This window comes from Camelus dromedarius, chromosome 9 (assembly GCF_036321535.1).
Source record: "Camelus dromedarius isolate mCamDro1 chromosome 9, mCamDro1.pat, whole genome shotgun sequence".
In the NCBI taxonomy this organism is placed as follows: Eukaryota; Metazoa; Chordata; class Mammalia; order Artiodactyla; family Camelidae; genus Camelus; species Camelus dromedarius.
In genome coordinates, this window is record NC_087444.1 from 20494455 (window position 1) to 20513690 (window position 19236).

General features: G+C 41.6%; 1 long non-coding RNA gene across 1 annotated transcript in view; it reads left to right on the forward strand.

The window, feature by feature from the left end:
* LOC135322018 (uncharacterized) overlaps positions 1 to 18628 on the forward strand; it is a 43739-nt gene extending 25111 nt beyond the window's left edge. The window contains exons 6-11 of the long non-coding RNA XR_010382250.1: positions 8731 to 8806; positions 9856 to 9969; positions 11556 to 11754; positions 14447 to 14515; positions 16869 to 16942; positions 18440 to 18628. This is a non-coding gene — a long non-coding RNA (uncharacterized LOC135322018). The remainder of the gene's footprint in view (positions 1 to 8730; positions 8807 to 9855; positions 9970 to 11555; positions 11755 to 14446; positions 14516 to 16868; positions 16943 to 18439) is intronic.
* Positions 18629 to 19236: the final 608 nt, after the last annotated feature.

Consider the following 19236-nt stretch of genomic DNA (forward strand, 5'->3'; position numbering starts at 1 on the left):
ATTTTTCAGCCTTAATGAGGTATAATTGACAAATATATATATATAGTGAGGAGCTGGGGAAGGTAATTAGGTTTATTTATTTTTAGAGGAGATCCTGGGGATTGAACCCAGGACCTTGTGTATGCTAAGTATGCTCTCTAACTGCTTGAGCTATACCCTCCCACTTAAAATAGTATATATTTAAAATGTACAATGTGATGATTTGACATACATACAGTTTGTGAAATGATTACCACCATCAGATTAATTATCACATTTATCACCTCACATGGTTACCTTTATTTTTTAAATCCACTCATCAGTTGGATTGTTTCCATTTTTTGAGTATTGTAAATAATGTTGCTACGTGTATCTCTGTAAACAAATTTTTATGTGGACAGATACTTTTATTCCTCTTGAACAGATACCTAGGAGTCAAATTGCTGGGTCATAAGGTAAGTCTATGTTTAAGAAACTGTTTTTAAGAAACTGTCAAAATGTTTTCCCAAGTAAGTGCGCCATTTTACATTTCCATCAGCAATTTATAAATGTTTCAATTCCACGTTCTCACCAACACTTGCCATTGTTCATCATTTTTATTATAGCTGTTCCAGTGAACGTGAAGTGGCGTTTCACTATGATTTTGATTTGCATTTCTTAATAACTAATGTATTGAGTTTTCTCATATGCTTATTGGCTATTTATAAATCTTTTTTTCAATATGTATTATCTTTACAACAAATAAAACTATTGTTTAAAAAGACTGCTATCTAGCATTGGACATAGTCATGCTGATGACATCTGACCAGCACAGAGGACAGTAAGCGTGGATGCCTATGACTCACACGCTGCACTTTTACTAATGCAGGCAACACGTTGGGCAACTTTTGTAGCGGACACATTTTATTATAGCCTCAAACTAAGCCTGCGGTCAACTAAACACCCCAGATCCTGTTCTCATTCATTACTGTGGAGCTGGGTTTCTCCCATTCTCTTTTGAGCAATTGATTTTATTGAGCTTAAATGCTGGAGCTAACATTTATCCCCATTGAATTTTATCTTGTCAGGGTAGACCCATTGTCACCTATAAAATTATTTTTTCTTAAGTCTGTCATCTCATTTTCTCTGCCTGGCAACCTCATTTTTTATGTCAGAATATCTAAGAAGGGGGATTTTTAAAAATCACTACCTTTTTGTCTTTTCAGAGTCAAAATGAATTCATGCCTTTCATAAGCAATACAAAGACAATTACAGTGCATGAAATTTGTAAAAAAAACTAATAAGTACTTCAAAAATATAACTAATGTAGGAGATCTATAGAAGTCTACCTTGTTATTTTTCATAATCAACACAGGGACATATCTCTAATATATGAAAAGTTGTTAAAAGTAAGCACCAACATTCAACTTTGCTTCATAGTGATAACCACTTTTAATGAATTTATGTCTTAAAAATGAGGTTGACGAGAAGAGAAAGATATACAATGTCACTGCAATGCAAACATTTCATATATAGGGTATTCTATTACATTTTGAATCTTTCTGACTTCACTCATAGTGGGAATTTTTTTTCTGGAGATGCTGGAAATAATTTGCTGTCACTTTATGCCCTAATTATTTTACCCATAACCCCTTTGCATCTCACCTCTATTTTTGAAAAGTCGTTTGGGTCTTCCCAAACCACTTTGATCTTTTCCCTTCTCTGAAGTTCCTATGCAGAACTGAATTCCTCATTCTTCTCAGTCCAGAGCGTATCCTCCATGGTTTACGCATGGCCCATCTTTGTTTTACTTTCTCCCTTTCACCCTCATCTTCAATTCCCACTTCCTTCCTTTTTCCAGCACCCTCTCTGGTGCATTTAATGTGTGTCCTTCCAGTCTGACTTGTGTATGTTTGTTTGGATAAATGTACATCCACAAGAAACTGTTTCTATGTCTGAGTTTTTAAATTACATAAATAGTATTGTGCTACAAATCTTGTTTTATTTCTTTAATCCTCCAACCTGTTTTTTGAGAGCTACCCATGTGCTACACATCAGTGTAGTATAATACTTCTGCCTGTTGCATACTAGTCTATCAAGCACACATTCAGAGTGTACTTACCCATATTCTTCAGGATGGACCCTCAGGATGCCTCCAAAACACTTCCATGAACATCCATGTAAACTGACTATACTTACAGTGTTCTCTATGCTGGTCACAGAAACTAACCATAAAGAGAAATTTGCAGCCTCTCCTTGCGGACAGTTTTCTCTATGGTACGTTCCCAGAAGGGAGGTCTCTGAGTCCATAGGCTCATGAGTACATAATTTCAATAACAATTACCATATTACTCCTTCCGAGAGCTGCAGTAGTTCACCTTCCCACACCAGTGGTGCAAAGCTTTGTTTCAACTCATTCTCAACAGCACTTGTCAGACTTTATGGTTTTTGCCAGTCTGATGATGTGAAGTCACATCTCAGTGATGCTCTATCGGGCTCTTCTCTGATTGCTGGTCAGATTGATTCTCTTCTGTGACATGCCTATGTATATTCATTGTTCTTTTTTTCCTATCTTTTTACTACTGACTTGTACTAATTCCCTGAACATGTTGACTGTTAATATCTTACAGATTTTAGGTCTTGCAAATATCTTCTAGGCTGTCACCAGCCACCTGTCGCTGTTAACTTTGTCTATGATGTCCCTCCTCTAACCCAAGCCTTTCATTTTTGATTGTTGTCAAATTCTTCAGTTTATTTCTTGTCACCTTGAACTTGCGAGGTTTTATTTAGCAATTTCTCCACCATCCAAGGGTAAACAGATAGTCCCCAATATTTTCTTCTATTAGTTTTATAGTTTTACTTTCACATTTTGAAGTTTTGTTTTTTTTAATGAATCAAGATAGGGATTCAAGTTTATTTTTCTCCATATAGTAAGACTACTTTCTCCCAAATTGTTTTAATAGTCTATCCTTTTACTACACACATCATATACTTCTCATAGATACATAGTTTCATTTTGAGACTTTTCATTCTTTCCATTGATTTGTTTGCTGGTTCGGCACATAAACCTCTTAACTTGAGGTGCTATATTTTTCTCAAATGTCTCATTTTCAAGTAGGATTGTTCCTTCCCTTTGTTTTTCTTCTTCAAAGTTGCTTAGTTACTCAAGAGCCTTTATTCTCCCATATAAAATTTAAAATCAGTTTATCATAGTCCCAGAAACTCCTGCTGTGATCTTGATTGGACTTGTAATGAACTATAAAGCAATCTAGGGACAATTGACACCAGAGCAATACTAAATTGCCCCAGTCATTCATTTAGGTCTTTTCTTTTTTCCTTTAATAAAGCAACAAAGCTCATTTTTTTTTCTCAATAAAGGTCCTGTAAATTCTTTATTAGGATAATACTAAACACTTTTCTTGCTTTTGTAAATTATATCATATATCATATATATGATATAATTTTATAAATTAATACTGTGTTTTCTATTTGTACTCCTGGGACCTCTTCAGGGTTGCATTTGAGGAGAGGCAGCCAACACTTGAGGCTATATTTAATATCAGTATATTCAAGTACACATTCAATGTCTCTAACCTAATGTTTCACTGGTGACTAGTGGCCCCAGTGAGATCATAATCTTCATTAATATGGCTACTTGCCCATCACATTTCACATTACTTTTCTCAAGATCTAGCCCAGTGCTGTAAATATGCACATAGACAGGAGACAGCTTCAGCCTCAGGGCACATAGTGGACTTGGAGTCAGAAGGCTTGAGTGTGGTCCTTCTATGTCTGACTTTGAACTAGGCCCTAATCCCTGTAAGTGTCTCCTTCCCCATTCCTAATGCAGGATTAAGTTAGCTGTCACAAAAAATTCAGAGGAAATAGATGTATCTTGCACAGAATTTTGCATGTAGAAAAAATACCTGCTATTTGAATCTAAAGGCAAAAAAGATTTAAATCAGCTATAGCCAAAAGAAGAGCACTGGTAAGAAAGAATTATGAGCTCCAAACACTGTTCCCAGTGATTAAAGGTTCCTACCAAATTACTCCAGCCAAGGACATCAAAGACAATTTATAATCCTGTCTCTGAAAACCAAGTGATTTCATCAGAGGTTTTAAAAATTTGTGGCTGAAAGGAGAAGCTCCCACCCCTTGAAGACCACCACTGGTGCTGGGCTTTCTAAAGCAGTCCAGAAAATGTTTACTCTGGGATCTGGTCTTTTGCGTACAGGAGAAAGCTGCTGTGGGTGATGAGACACTCTTCTGCAAAGAGATAATTTGAGCAGAATCCCAAATACATAGAGTTATCTGTATTCAAATGTTGCAGCTCTTCAAGGCATGGTTGAAACAAATGGAAATTCCCCTAAAGCTCTGTTATTGTTCATCTTTTCCACTAGGCTAGAAACTCCATAGGAGCAAGGACCTGGTCTGTCTTCTACATGTGCCTAGATTGGTGCCATGCAGAGTGGACGCTCAGTGAATGCTTTTTGAATGAATGAAGGGAGCCCAGACCCAGAGTGATAGCTCCTTTTAGTTTCCACACATCACACATGGGCATCAGCTGACCTTTGTGGCAGGAAGTGGAATAGCTGGGTGGAACTTGCTATTATAAGCAACTACTCAGTTAAGTGCCATCTCAAGGAGCACTTTGAATTGATCTTCCTGGAACTCCAGCATTAAGAACACACATTAGCCCTGACCTGACTTAACCCCTTAGTTCCAGTGACTCCACACATTCTTGAGGTTATCTTTCAGATAAACTGAATAATCTGAGATAGAGAGTCTATGGCAATAGTCTTGAACGAGTGAGTAATGCAACAAGTGACAAAGTTCTTAAAAGAAAGTTTGAGGCTGTCTCCTTCACATTCTCTTGGGCTACTCCAGCCTCTGTTCATTGCATACGGTGGGTGGGGTTGGTGGGGAAGGGTTTGTATAAAGTAAGTATCAGTTGTTCTATTTTTCCTTTGCTCCTACCCCTCTCACTTTATTTTTTGAGAGAAAGAATGAAAAGGCTAAGACTGGAAAGATGGTGGCAGGTTTCTAATGAAATCAAAATTCTTTTCTTTTCTTTTTTTTTTTTTTTAAGAAAACGATAATGCTAAAACGATAAGGCAAGCCAGTAGGGGGTGTTAAAGATAAAATTACCAGAAGTCAATTGAAATGTAATTATAGGTGATTATTGCATGTTCTCTGTGTCCCTTGTAAGTGAATTGACCTTTAAAAATGAAATTGCTCTTGATTGTTTTTTAAAATCTCATTTTCTGTGCTTCTGAGATTGTTTCCAACTGTTATGTGTATATTTTTAAAATCTCCAAATATAGTGTTATAAATAATACTTGTTATAAATAATTCCTTGGGTTATTAACTTCCCCTTATATTTTTAAAATATTCATATTGTATATATCACCACGAATAAACAAATGACATTGCCATAAAATGGAATATTATGCAGAATGGAAATAGTATTTTTAAAGGAAAATTTAAAGATATATAATGATGTCCATTATATAACCTTAGGTTAAAAAAATAGGATATAAAACTGCATATAGAGAATGTTCTTCATTTGTGTTTTTTTATGTTTATAAAATAATGATTGTGGGAGTGTGATTACAGATGAGTTTTATTTTCTTCATTATATTATATAACTATTTCTCTGTAGTTTCCAAACTGTATTCAATAAATGTCACTCTTAGAATCAGAAAAAAAATGTATTAAAACGCTCAGATATCTTTTCAATCCAATTTAATTTGTCTTTAAAGTATATTTTGAGGTAGGCAGGGGATAGCTATAATTTTTCTACTTTAAAGTGGATATACTGAGCTATCAGGAAATGCCCTGCCTCAAATCACATAATTCATGGTGGAGAACTGGAATCAGAAAGAGAAACCAGCCTCTTGGATTTGTATGAGCCCAATGCAGAGTGCACAGGGCTGGTCCCTTCTTGGAGCCTCGCAGTGGCTGGCTCTCAGGGACTGCCTTCCTGCCACACTGGTTGCACCTGGAGGAGCCCCAGAGGCTGAGCTGAGGGTCCCCTTCCCAAGTCAGCTGTCTCCAGCCTTTTGCCAGGGAAAGGGAAGAATCCTGAAATGTATCTCTGGATTATCACAATTTCTGAATAACTGGATCTATTTGGTTGAGATCCTTTCAGATACAAATGCTGTTGTCAGCGAAGGCCAACATTGCTGTGTTTCTAAATTGCTGGAAGCCTAACTTCAGAATCACCATGCTCTTCTCTCCTTGATCATCTCTAAAGAGTAAGGACTGTGTCTATTCCTTTCCATAGACTCCCCAGGAAATCCGCAATACAAAGACACTACACATTCTCAATACTCATTAACTCACTAACCATCAGCCTTAGAACATTGTACCTTGAGGGCACTAGTTCACATGCAGAACTTGGTGGAAAGTAGATGCAGTAGGCAATGTTTTATTGTCATGTGAGAGGACTCATTCATCAATGTGGGATCTCTAAATTTCCACTTGGAGAATCAGTAAGTCTTATGATTTACTTTCAAGTGGCTCTTTTAATTTTTTGAAGTGCCAAATGACAACTATCTCTTTTAGTCATGGCTCTTGATTTAAAACAAAAAAATTTGATTACCTGGGCTCACCTTCATACATTTGGCTTCAGCGGGTTCCCAGCATGGCCCAGACATTTGGTTGTTGGTGTATTTGTTTTAAATCTCGTTTAATAATTCTAATGCACAGCCAGGGGTGAGAACTACCAGTTAAACTCTGATTCTTTGCCTCCATGACATATTTAGTATCTAGATTTATCTGATGCCAAGTCTTTGGTCAAGAATGCAACATCCAATTATAAGACAGATCCCATGAGTTAGATCAGATTTAGGATTTTCCATGTGGTTTCCGGAAATGTACTGCAGCAACAGTCAAGTATTGTTGAATTTTGTTTTGTTTTGTTTTGTTTTGCTTTGGCAATTCGGAGTCTTTTATGGTTCCATACAGATTTTGGAATTGTTTGTTCCAGCTCTGCGAAAATTGTCATGAGCATTTTGACAGGGGTCACACTGGATCTGCAGATTGCTTTAGGTAGCATGGCCATTTTGATAATGTGGATTCCTCCAATCCAAGAGCACAAGATATCTTTCCATTTCCTTTTGTATCATCTTCAATTCCTTTCACCAATGTTTTACAGTTTTCAGAGTATAGAACCCTCCTTGGGTAAGTTTATTTCTGAGTATTCTGTTGTTTTTGATGCAATGAAAATGCTTATGCCAGTTATAAAATTCTGGTTTTTGAAGTGCAAAAAAAAAAAAGAAAAAAAGAAAAAGTGAATGAAGGGCCACAAATGGCAAAATATCCCTCTTTTTATGGGTGAGTTGTATTTCATTACACACATATGCTGCATCTTCTTTATGCATTCATCTACTGGTGTGCACCTGGGATGCTTCCATATCGTGGCAACTATACATAATGTCACTGTTAATAGGGGGAGTGTATTTATCTTTTTGAATTAATGTTTTTATTTTTCTGGGATTTATGCCCAGGAATGGAATTGCTGGGCCATGTTGTGGTTCTGTTTTTAGGTTTTGGAGAAACCTCCATATTGTTTTCCATCATGGCTACACCAATTTACATTCCTACCAACAGTATACAAGCATTCCCTTTTCTTCACATCCTTGCCAACATTTGTTATTTGTGTTCTTTTTGATGATGGCCATTCTGACAGGTGTGAGATGATATCTCATTGTGATCTTGATTTGCATTTCCCTGATACTAGTGATGCTGAGCAACTTTTCATGTTCCTGTTGGCCACCTCCATTTCCTCTTTTGGAAAAATGTCTGTTCAGTTCTTCTGCCCATATTTTAAATGGGTCATTTGTTTACTTGTTTGCTTTTTAATTGAAGTACAGTTGACTTTAAATGTTGTATTAGTTTCTGGTATAGAGCATGGATGGACTTGGAGGGCAATATGCTGCATTACTTATATTCCTGTAGGTATGTAAGTTGACGACTCCTGGCGTAAATCCTCTCTATTTCCTTTCCATTACACTTGTTAGTCTGGATATTTTATATTTATCTAATATCCCAGCACCTTCCAAAGAAGCACCTAGGAGAGGCCTGTTTTCTTAAATGTATAGCTCAGTTTAGAGAGAATGACTTCTTTGCAATATTGAGTTTTCCAATCTATGAACATTATTTTTGCATTTATTTAGGTCTTACATCAGTCAGAGTCCAGTGGAGAGATGGAAACCAGACCAGTACTTGAAACAGAAAAAACTTAATATAAAAATTTGTTAACAACTAGTAGGAAGGTGGATAACTACTCAAAAGGGTAGAAGTTGCCTCTAAGGGAAGGAGCCACTGCAGAGAGCAGCTACAACCTCTGGGGCAGAGGGATAGTGAATAAATGAAGATACCTGGAAACTTCAAAGGGCCGCCTTAAAAGGAGCTGAGATTCAGACCTGTTTGTTTATTTGTTGTTTGAAGTATAGTCAGTTTACAGTGTTGTGTCAGTTTCTGGTGTACAGCACAATGCTGCAGTCATACATATACTTACATATATTTGTTTCCATATTCTTTTTCATTATAGGTCACTGCAAGATATTGAATATAGTTCCCTGCGCTATACAGTAGAAACCTGTTGTTTATCTATTTTATATGCAGTAGTTAGTATCTGTAAATCTCGAACTCCCAGTTTATCCCTTCCCACCCCTTTTCCCCCTTGGTAACCATAAGTTTATTTTCTATGTCTGTGAGTCTGTTTCTGTTTTGTAAATAAATTCATTTGTGTCTTTTCCCCCCCAGATCTCTTTGGAGGTGTGGCTGCCATAGAAACATTCAGTCCACCAGTGATGGAGAAACAGGAGGGTGTGAGCCACAGGTGAGTTGCAGGAATGACCCACCACTGAGTGGAGAAGGAGGCTGTCAGAGGCATGGGTAGAGCAGCTGGTCCCAGGACTTCCATGATGGTGGGAGAAGTGGTGGTGATGGGTATCACTCACTCGTTGCCAACCTCAGGGTGAAAATTTTCCATATTTCACCAGACTTGTTTTTTCGATGTTTTTAGAGGCTGTGGGCATCACCCATGGAAAAATCAGGATAAAGTTCGCCCATAAAAATGCAACTTTTTATTATCAGTGGGGTATGATTTATGGTAAGAAGGGCATCCTTCAAAAGGAAAATGAGGTTACCAAAGAAGTCCTTGATACCTATGTTGAAAAAGGGAGGAGTTTTGCCGCTAAACCAACAGCTCTTGCTCAGAAGGCACCGGGGTCACAGATCCCACCAGCCCCTCTGCAGAACCACCCAGAATCAGTACTTCACTGCCCACCACCACTATTCCAAAGTGTGGGGATCTGATTTTCTGTACATTAAGCATGATCCAGAGGCAGGAGTTTTTCTGATGAGACTTTTCAGAGGGGCCAGGAGCAGAGGCTGTTCTGTGTAAAGGCAGAGCCGTGGATAGACAGATGTGGCAGCAGAGAGGGAAACAAGGGTGGGCAAGGGAACAAGGAGATTTGAGAGACTGTCCATTTGGCAAGAAAGATGAAAAGAAAGAGAGAGTAATGCCTCAGAGGCTACAAAATATTAGTGATTCTTGATCAATATGGAAAGAGCCCCATTACACAGAATCTGGTTTGGAAGAAGAACTTGGAACGCGACTGCTTCAGGACAGGATATTGTGGATGAAATAATCTTAGGGCACCTTTTCAAATTTAGGCAAGTGCCCCTTTATTGGATTAAGAAAAGAGATGTGAGCCAGGCCGAGCAAGCAGAAGTGAGCCTGCTGGGAGTTGGAACAGGCCACCCCAGGCTGTGCTGGCTGGCTGCCGCCCCCTTGACCTCTGTTTGTCATCTGCCCAAGCCTTACCCCAGCTCCACACCCAGGCCCTGGCCCCCAAGCTACTGCCCTCTGTGTTCTCTTCCAAGTGCTCCTTCTCCAACAGCCGGCAAAGGAGGAGAAAAGTCTGAAGATGTTGGAGCCAAGACAGCCATGGAGTGGGGCTGGGCACATCACCGAGCAGCTGGAGAAACCCCATATGGGTATGATGCCAGGGCCAGGACCCTGTCACTGGACACAGAACAGGCTTCCCAGGAAACCCTGAGCCTAGGAACCCTGCAAAAATTTTTAATTTAATTCTACCTTGATTCCATTTTGAAAAAAAGAAGAGGCTTCCTTGAACTCACTCAAATTTAAAACAGTAACGTGTGCGTTTGTCTATGTGTGTATGTATGTATGTATGTATGTATGTATACCTGTGTGTGTGCGTGTTCGGATGCAGCTCCCTTAGGTGAGTGAAAAGAGGTTGAGTGAGATTTTTTAGAATGAACCTATATGAGTACACACAGCATCATGGAAAATTCTATTTTAAAAAAGCTGGTCCTTTAAATTACATGTTTTGGATAACCCTCATCTTTTTTTTTGGAAGCAAAACATCTCTGTCCTTGAGTGGATGTTTTCTAGTGGTCCTAAGGCTCAGGAAACAGCATGGTGTGGTGGAAAAAGTAAGGGCTGGGGTCTTGCTGTGACATTAAGCAGGTGGTCTGTGATGCTGGGTACAGCAGTGCAGCCTGGCAGACTCAACTCAAAAGAGGGCAGACCAGGTTATTTGGGGTGTAGAATTCTCATTCCATAAGCTCAGTGTCCTTATGAAACCCATACTCCCCTGTGAGCAAGATTTCTGTCCAGTGCAGAACTTTCCTCGCAACTCAGAAATCACATGTTGCCTGATCACGGCCCCTAACTGCACTCAATTCCGTTGTAGACATTTTAGATTCTGGGAAATGGACTCAAAGGAAGGCATACGGACTTGCTCAAGATCACTCAAGTTCCCAGCCTTCTTCCGTTTCCTTTTAAATCTTGTCCTCGCCAACCCTTCTGCTTGCTACCAGCTCTGGCTATGCATGTAAATGGAAGGTACACTTGACCCAGGCAGCCTGGGCTGCTAGCTGCATGCAGAGCTCCTGACTCCTTTTCTTGGCATGTGGGAATCTGAGGTAGGGGAATAGGACTAACCTCATTCCTGCTGCTTGATGGTGCCTCCCTTTGGAGAACAGGGGTGGCTGTTGACCGAAAAGTTTGCTGAGAAGGGCAGGGTGTAGCATCCAGCCTATAGAGAGACCCCTGACATTCCCCTCAGGCTCCCCACCCCTCTCTCCACTGAATAGCTGGAAAGACTCAGCCTCCTGAATCCTCTAGGAGAGCAAGGTGATTTTACTCACGCATATTTTTATGACATGACTGTCCAAACAGGAAGCCAAAGAATACTGGCTTTCTGTGGTTTTTTTTTTCTTCTTTTCTTTTTAAGACAGCATGTGGCTAGGAACAGATGAGACCAACATTACTGCTATAATTCTAAATGTCTGCAGCCTAAGAAATTCACCATGCGTTGATAAAGAACGGCTTTTGCTCTTCAGAAATTAAGCTTTCTGCGCTGCACATGGACGGTGAGCCTGTGTTTAGAAGTCAGTGCAGGACCTTAACTGACACTTCCATACCTACCAGGAGCCGCTGATGAGAACCAGGTGTCCTCCTTCAAGCAGAATTCAATTACCCAGATGGCAACTGTTTCTTAATTCAAAACTTTAACATAGCCTTTTTTTTTTTCCATTATGAAAAAAAATGAAAGGGGGAAGAGAGTACACTGAATGTGAGCACTTCTGGTTGATGAGAGTAAACGCACCAGAGGGAAGTGGATCCCTGGTCCACGCCGACTCCCTGCAGCTCCAGCCTGCAGCCCAGTGCCTGCAGGATTCAGCTGCTAATTCCAGGAACAAGAGTGATGGTCCTGAAACCCAGCCTCCTCTTGGGTCTGTTCTCAGGAAGGTGTAAGAACTCGCCCTTGCCAATTACCGGTTGCATTAGCAGATGGTATCTTTCTTTTATTAAGTAAAAAGGAAAAAAATAAGAAAGCCTTTAAATGTGTTAAATTGCATTTGGAGACAATGCTTTCTCCCCCGCTGCGCCAACCCCCCCCCCGCCCCCCCCCCCCCCCCCGAGGTTGTGTTGCATCAGCCCCTGGAGTCCAGCACATGGATATTCAGGCTTCTTATCCTGAAGGCGCAAATTTTTGGCAAGGCCAGTGCTGTGTTTATTTCCCTGTCCTCACCTGCGGTTGGTGATAACCAGGCCAGTTCAGAGAGGTGCAGGGTTGCCCAACCTCTGCTTATCCGTCTCCTGCACTCCTTACTCTGGTTTCTGCTACAAGCTGGCTGTATATCTGCAGTCAGGCCCGCTGTTGGATACAGGAGGATCCTGTATGGGGGAGAGGAAGGCCAGCCTAAAGCAGACTCTGCTCTCACTCCCTCCTCCTCTAGACAAATTTTCACAGATGCCTTCATCCTTCCTTGAACCTTACTTCTCCCAGGAAGAGTAGGAATTTAAAATCATGACAAGATCATTCCTTACACTTTTTGAAGAGTTACTATGTGACAGGCAACATTTCATTGAGAATATCACGTCAATTAATCTTCATATCAGCTCGGTGATATGGTTACTGATAAAACAGACTCAAAAGCTTCATGTGAGTCAGAAAGATGCTATTGCTTGAAGGAGGTGTTTGACTGAGATCCTGTTATTTGATCAACTGTTCTGAGTCTGCCATCTTTACCATCACTGCCTCCTCTCCCCCACACCCCCTCCAGGACCGCCACCTCACCATTTCCACCATCACCTCTGCTGCCATTCCCACTACCAGATGCTAAATGTCAAATTGACAGGGAGTTGTCAAAAAAATAAAGAGCTGAAATTTGTTGGCATGGAGACATCTTTTACTTGAACGATATGGACCACTGAAGCCAAACATTCATTCATTTGGCCTCTTACTCCATTCTCTTTATCCTCTAGAGTCCCAGTCTTTATACATGAGATTGGGAGCCAGGTGGCCTGATTTTTCTTTAGTCAGTGAAGCTGCTTCAAGAACCCATCTCTGAGAGAAGGGGAAGCCAACAAAGTCCTTGGTCTGTTTAGAATTCGGTTCAGCAAAAAATTTAGGAAAACTGGGTAAAATGCTGTACCTTCCCAGTAATTGAATCACCTTCCAGGATCAGGGACTTGTAGACTAACAGATTGTTTAATTTATGTCCAAATCCCAGTTTTTCATCATATCTGGCAATTTGAAAACCTCTGGGGAAAGTAGTGGATAATTGAGATGATAATGGGGATCAAGACATGTATGTATATGCACAAAAAAGGAAGAAAATAAACTTAGCATGCCATCTGAAAGATAGATGGGGAAATGCAGGTGTCTTGAGATTCTGAATTCAATAATACGATTGGAAGAGCTTTGGTAAATGCGCTGACTGTGAAATCTTACCCCTGGATTCTGGTACTCCCAGAGAAATCTTTCCAAAGCACAAATCTGATCATGCCACCTCCCTGCTTCAAACCCTGCAGTGTGCCCTGTGGCCTACAGGATAAAGTCCAGGCCCTCAGAGGGCATCGAAGTCCTCCACAATTTGGACCCTGCTCACCTCTGCAGGCTTCTCTCCTGCTGTGTCCTCTCTCACAATCTGTGCTCTAGCGATTTTAAACTACTAGCCAGTCCTCCAACAGACTGAGTTTGTTTAGGTACCAGAGGTTTCACTCATGCTGCCACTTTTGCTTGCAACTACCCCCATGACAGAAACACGCACACGCACGCACACACGGCTCCATTTAATGAACTCCCATCCATCTTTCAAAAGCCAGCCAAAGAAGCCTTTCCAGCTCTGTGGGCAGAACTGACCACTCCCCGCTTCATGCCCCCACGACACACTGCATTGATAAAGCACCTCTCCCTGGGTTACTAGTACCTCTTTGCATGTCTTTCTTTATGCCAGATGGTAGACTATTTGAGGGTAGGGAATGTGTCTTAGTCATGGTTATATGCCAGCACCAAGCACGGTGCTAGGCTCAGAGTAGCTGCCTGATAATGGCTATTCTGCTTTTTGTTTTTGTTTTTGTCTTGCCTGAACTAGCTCTTACTTCTGTTAAACAGTGTAGAGTGCCAGAGGTAGCAGCTGGAGAGGGGAAGAAAGAGAGGGAAACTTTCTTAGGGGCCTATCAGTAAGAGTCCACATGTGGAGGTTACCCATCAACCAATGGCAGCCTCTGGAGTAAAACCTAAGCTGTTAAAAATGAATTGAGCTGGTTACTATTTTGGTCCCTGACCTACTTTTTGGTTACTTTCTACTGCTGTTACAAAAGCTCTCAGACTTTTATCAATGAACAAAGCCACTTTTTGATGGTTTTGTAGTCTCACCTGTTTAGGTAACTTTTCATTCTACGAAAGGGAAAATCTTGCACAGTCCCTGAAACCCAGTTTTAGTGCAGACTCATCTATGGAAGAGTCCTGTTCTCAGCAGGACCAGCTTCCACAAGACTTTCTCAATTGTTTTTCCATAGAAGACTTAAAGGCCAAGAATAGCAAATCCATCCACCCGAAAGGCAACACTCATCTCCTTAGTGCTCATGGCTGTGTTCCCCTGAGAACAAGAAGGGTTCCATGACACTTATCTCCTGCCATCTCTTCGCCTCCAGCTCACCCACGTCGGGTTGTAAGCCTGCCTGAAGCGATGTCTCTACTGTCTGGGTGCAGATGGAACTCCGGTAATAGAATATTTTTCGGTCCAGATTTCCTCTTTCTTGCCATTTAATTGTTGTGGACCTGGGGTAAAACACTTGGGAAACAACCAAAGAATCCTTTCTAACTGTTTCATTGGCAAAGACTGCTATTAATAAGCGCAAATTATTTAAGTGGCAGTTGCGTTGAAGGAGTGCTGAGGAAAAAGGTGGAGGACTTGACTCTGTGTGTTTGATAACAGCTCCCAGGACAGGTACCAAGTAAATGTTGACTTTTCTAAATTTCCAGGGGCAAAACTGAAGGGCTTCAAAAATCATTAACAGAAGAAAATATGTTTACAAGCATACTGAAGAGCTTTAAAAGGGAGCTAGGAGAACGGAAAAGGGAGTCAGAGAGGAAAAGTTCAAGAGTCAGAATTATTTAGCCAACAGATTTTTGATGGTCTAGGTCTGCCTAGAACTGTGCTTTCATTTATTTACTTTATTTTTATTTTTAATTGAAGTATAGTTGGTTTACAACGTTTGTTCATTTCTGGTGTACAGCATAGTAATTCAGTTATACATAAATATATATTCCTTTTCATGTTTTTTTTTTCATTATAGGCTATTACAAGGTATTGCATACAGTTCCCTGTGCTATACAGTGGGAACTTGTTGTTTACCTACTTTATATGGTAGTTAATATCTGCAAATCTGAACTCCCAATTTATTCCTCCCCACCCCCTTTCCCCTTTAGTAACCACAAGTTTGTTTTCTATGTGAGTCTGTTTCTATTTTGTAAATAAGTTCATTTGTGTCATTTTTTTAGATTCCACATATGAGTGATATCATATGGTATTTTTCTTTCTCCTTTTAGCTTATTTCACTTTGACAATCTCCAGGTCCATCCATGTTGCTGCAAATGGCATTATTTTATTCTTTTTTATGGCTGAGTAGTATTCGTGTGTGTGTGTGTGTGTGTGTGTGTGTGTGTGTACAGCACATCTAGAACTGTGCTTTTAAAGCAGGTCTGCTGCTAGATGGGAAAAAATAGATTTGCAATGGTGGGATAGATATTGGCAAGGAGGAACTTTGGAATGGTGAGAAGAGTTGGCTTTAATGCAGTGACAGTGGCAGCTAGGTGGCTTTTTGGGGTACCAAGCCAATAGTAAAAGACAAAGGTGCATGCTTAATATTGTTTCACGCTACTTCTATAGAGTGCAAGCTGGGCCACAGAGACTTCTGTCCTTCCAGATCCCTCACTCATCGGTCTCCCAAATACTTGTTTCCTATGGAAAATGCTAACTTCGTGTAGTCTTCCAAATCTTATTGTAAAGCCCTTAATTGCAAAAGCATGTTTATTCATTTCAGCAAGTACTTACTCAAAGTGCTAGCACTCTTGGCTCAAAATATTGACTTGCATCATATTTTTCATACAACTGCTGACTGTTCATAATGACTGGGCCAAGCCTCCGTGGTTGTGTCAAATCCTCCTCGAAGCCATCCACATTTGGCAGCCTTGAAGGCTGCAAACACTGAGTCTCTGGGCCCATCAGTTTAATTGTTTCCCAAGCTGGGAGCTTAATAACAGCTGATAGGATAAGAGGCAGATAGGATAAGAGGTAGAATTCGCCCCATCTTCTCTTCTGGAAGTTCCTTTTATCCTCTGCACTGCTCTGGGAGGTCGACAAGGTGCACAACAGTTCTGCCACCGTCCTGGGACTATCCAGTGCCAATCACTCCCTGGGCATCAGTTTCTTCATGTAAAATGAGGGGAGTGTTTGATCTCTAAGGTTCCATTCAGAAACCTCTCCCAAGAGGAAAGAAGCCAGTCCCCTCAAAAGGACTTCTCCCCCATTGGTCACCTGTGTTTCAAGGCAGCCCTCTCTCATCTGAGACCTCTGCCCGTCAGTTCTGACCATGGCGTCCCTTTGTCTTAATTGTACAGGCATGTCCAGGGCTCCATATTACAACCCGGCAGGGATTCTTTCCATCGTTCTTTCCCATAAAACATTTGCAACTCCTGCTTCTTTACCATACTTTTCCCCTTCTCTTATTTTTGTTTTAGACTTTTATTCCCCTAGGGGAGGTAGGTGATTAGGTTTATATATCTATTTCTGTATTTAATGGAGGTCCTGGGGATTGAACCCAGGACCTCACACATGCTAGGCAAGCACTCTACCATTGAGCTATACCCTCCCCACACGTCTCCTATTAAATACTGTCCTCAACTCCCAGCAATAAACTTTACCCCTAAAAACACCCTTGAAAAGTGCCCAGAAATGCCTAGACCTTACCACTTGGGTGTAGCATTTATAGAAACATCAACTCTAGAGGAACAACAGCAAGGCCCTTTCTGATACCCCGAAATGTTTTTGTTGAATTATATTTCTTTCAATAGGACTGAAATGAAAAACACGGCATAATCAGATGACTTGCAGATGGAGCGGGATTCGCCTCCAGAGGCAGGACCAGGTGGGTCAGAACAGGCGGGAGGAGGGTTTGTTGATCTGTATCGGGCATTTCTGTAGAAGAAACCGTCCTCTGCCTTACGGCCATGCACATAGTAGACTGATGAAGAGTAGGAATAGGGGGAAAAGGCCCTCGGTGAGGTCTTCTTGGTTATGAAAGAGGAGAGGCATATGGAAACCCGCTGTATTTGTACAGAAAGCAATGTTGAAAGCAACTGCTAGTGTCCCACCAAAACTTCCTTGGTGCTATGCTCAGAGACCAAACTTTACAAGTCGGAAAACGGCTTTCATTTTGCAGTTTTCAGGCCAGGCTTGTCTACTCACTGGCTCAGTGGCCTTGTGAGAATAAAGTCCTTGAGCCTCCAGTTTCCCTCTCTGTAAAATGCAGCTAAAGCCCTTTACCTCCCAGACTTGGGAGAATCCCACAGGATTTTTATATGTGGAAGTGCTATGCAGAGGTGAAGATAAAAATAATGGCTTTTAGTTACCATTTCTTGTCTTTTTTTTTTTTTTTTTTTTTTGCCTTTTCCCCACTCGAATAGAACTAGAGCCTTGAGGTCAACCTGTAAGGAAAGTCAGTAATCCTCAGCTGTCAAGTAAATAGCTTTAGAGACCAAAGGAAATGCCTTGGTATATCAGGGTTATGTGGTTGAATGAAAAAAATGATAATTTTATTTTTTCTTAAAAATTATTTTTATTTGTATATTTCTGGGGGGAGGTAATTAGGTGTATTTATTTTAGTGGAGGTACTGGGGATTGAACCCAGGACCTTGTGCATGCTAAGTGGGCACTCTGCCTACCACTGAGCCATACCCCTCCTCCCAATAATTTTACTTTTGAAGGGAGGAAAAGGTGATCAGCTGGCAGGGGAAGTCTACATTGTTCAGACTTTTGCTTCCTACATTTTATTGTCCTTGCTGTGCTTTTTCCATTCAGACCAGGGCCCAAGGGATAATTAATCTCAAACGAGCTGAGAGATCTTCAGCAAGCAAAAGCCTCCTGCAGGTTAGCAGTAATGGTGGATGTAGGGCATGAAAATCAAGCATTTTCTAGACCCGTGGAGACAGAGCCCTGATAGCACTCCATAAATTCCTCCTGTTGAATTAGCAGCGTTAGGAACTCAGCTCTGGATTCGAGGGCTCTTTCCCCAGCAGTCATGAATTTGATTTTAGTTTACAATTCCTCGGCTCCTCGGGGCCTGCACTGATTTAACCAAAGCCGAAGATCTCTGGCGGAGGCACCAGCCCTTAACAATGCATTCTTGGGCAAGAGGAAAGAGACTCATAGAAGAAACAGAGTAAGAACTACCCTAATGGCCTAACTGATAACACAGTTGCTAGTTTCCCCCCCACACCCCTTTTTCTTTCTTCCTTCTCTCCTTATTTCTTTCCAGCTTCACATCTTTATCTATTTGTGTTAAATTAGTACTTGAAGTTGGTAGGGCCAGCCTCAGCTTGCTTAGAACGTTAATATTTTCCTTGTTTCTTGTTGGAATTCCCAGACATGGAGTGACTTTCTCCCGCGAATCGTGTGCTTCCCCAGGGTATACTTGACATCCTGACATCCTGAAGACGTTGTTAATGATACTTGCTTTTCAACTGTTGGAGACCGTCAGCCACCGTAGCCTCTGCAGAAGCTACAATGGGAGGAAAGCCGCACAGCGCAGCCAGGCCAGGGCTCTTGGGGTTGGAGGGGCCGGGGTGGGGTGTGGGGGAGGGAGGTTCCTGGGCTCCTCACCACAGTCCAGGCCCAGGTCCCTTTGAGCACCAAAGCCTGCGCCCCAAGAGGCCTTGCTGTGCCATGTGGGAGGCAAGGAGAGGTACCAGACAGGTCCTCAAACATCTCCCCTTCAGTCGGCCCCTGTTGCTAAAGATACGCATTCCTTCAGGTTCCAGGTATTCCTCTCCTCAAAAGCGAATGAATCCCCAAACTGGACAAGCAGGATTCGTTCACACAGCAGCATGAATGAATTCATTGCACGCCCTCTGGATTGTCATTTGGGGGGTCTTGAAGCAAAAGACGGAGAAGGAGCTTGGAACCACTGGTAAGGCCAGCTCAGGCCCTGTAGGAAGTGGATAACTGGGGTCCCAGACCAGAGGAGGCATTCAGGAGGGCACCAAGAGGCTGGCTGGGGAGGCCATCCGCAGGTGGGTGCGAGGCCTGGACTCTGCAGGGCGGCCTGGACTCCGCAGGGAGGCTAAGTCCTTTCTGCCGGCGCTGGCTGCAGTCACACCCGCACCGCCCCCCACCTCCATCCCGGAGCTTCCCTTAGTCCCAGAGGAGCTCCTTGAAAAACAG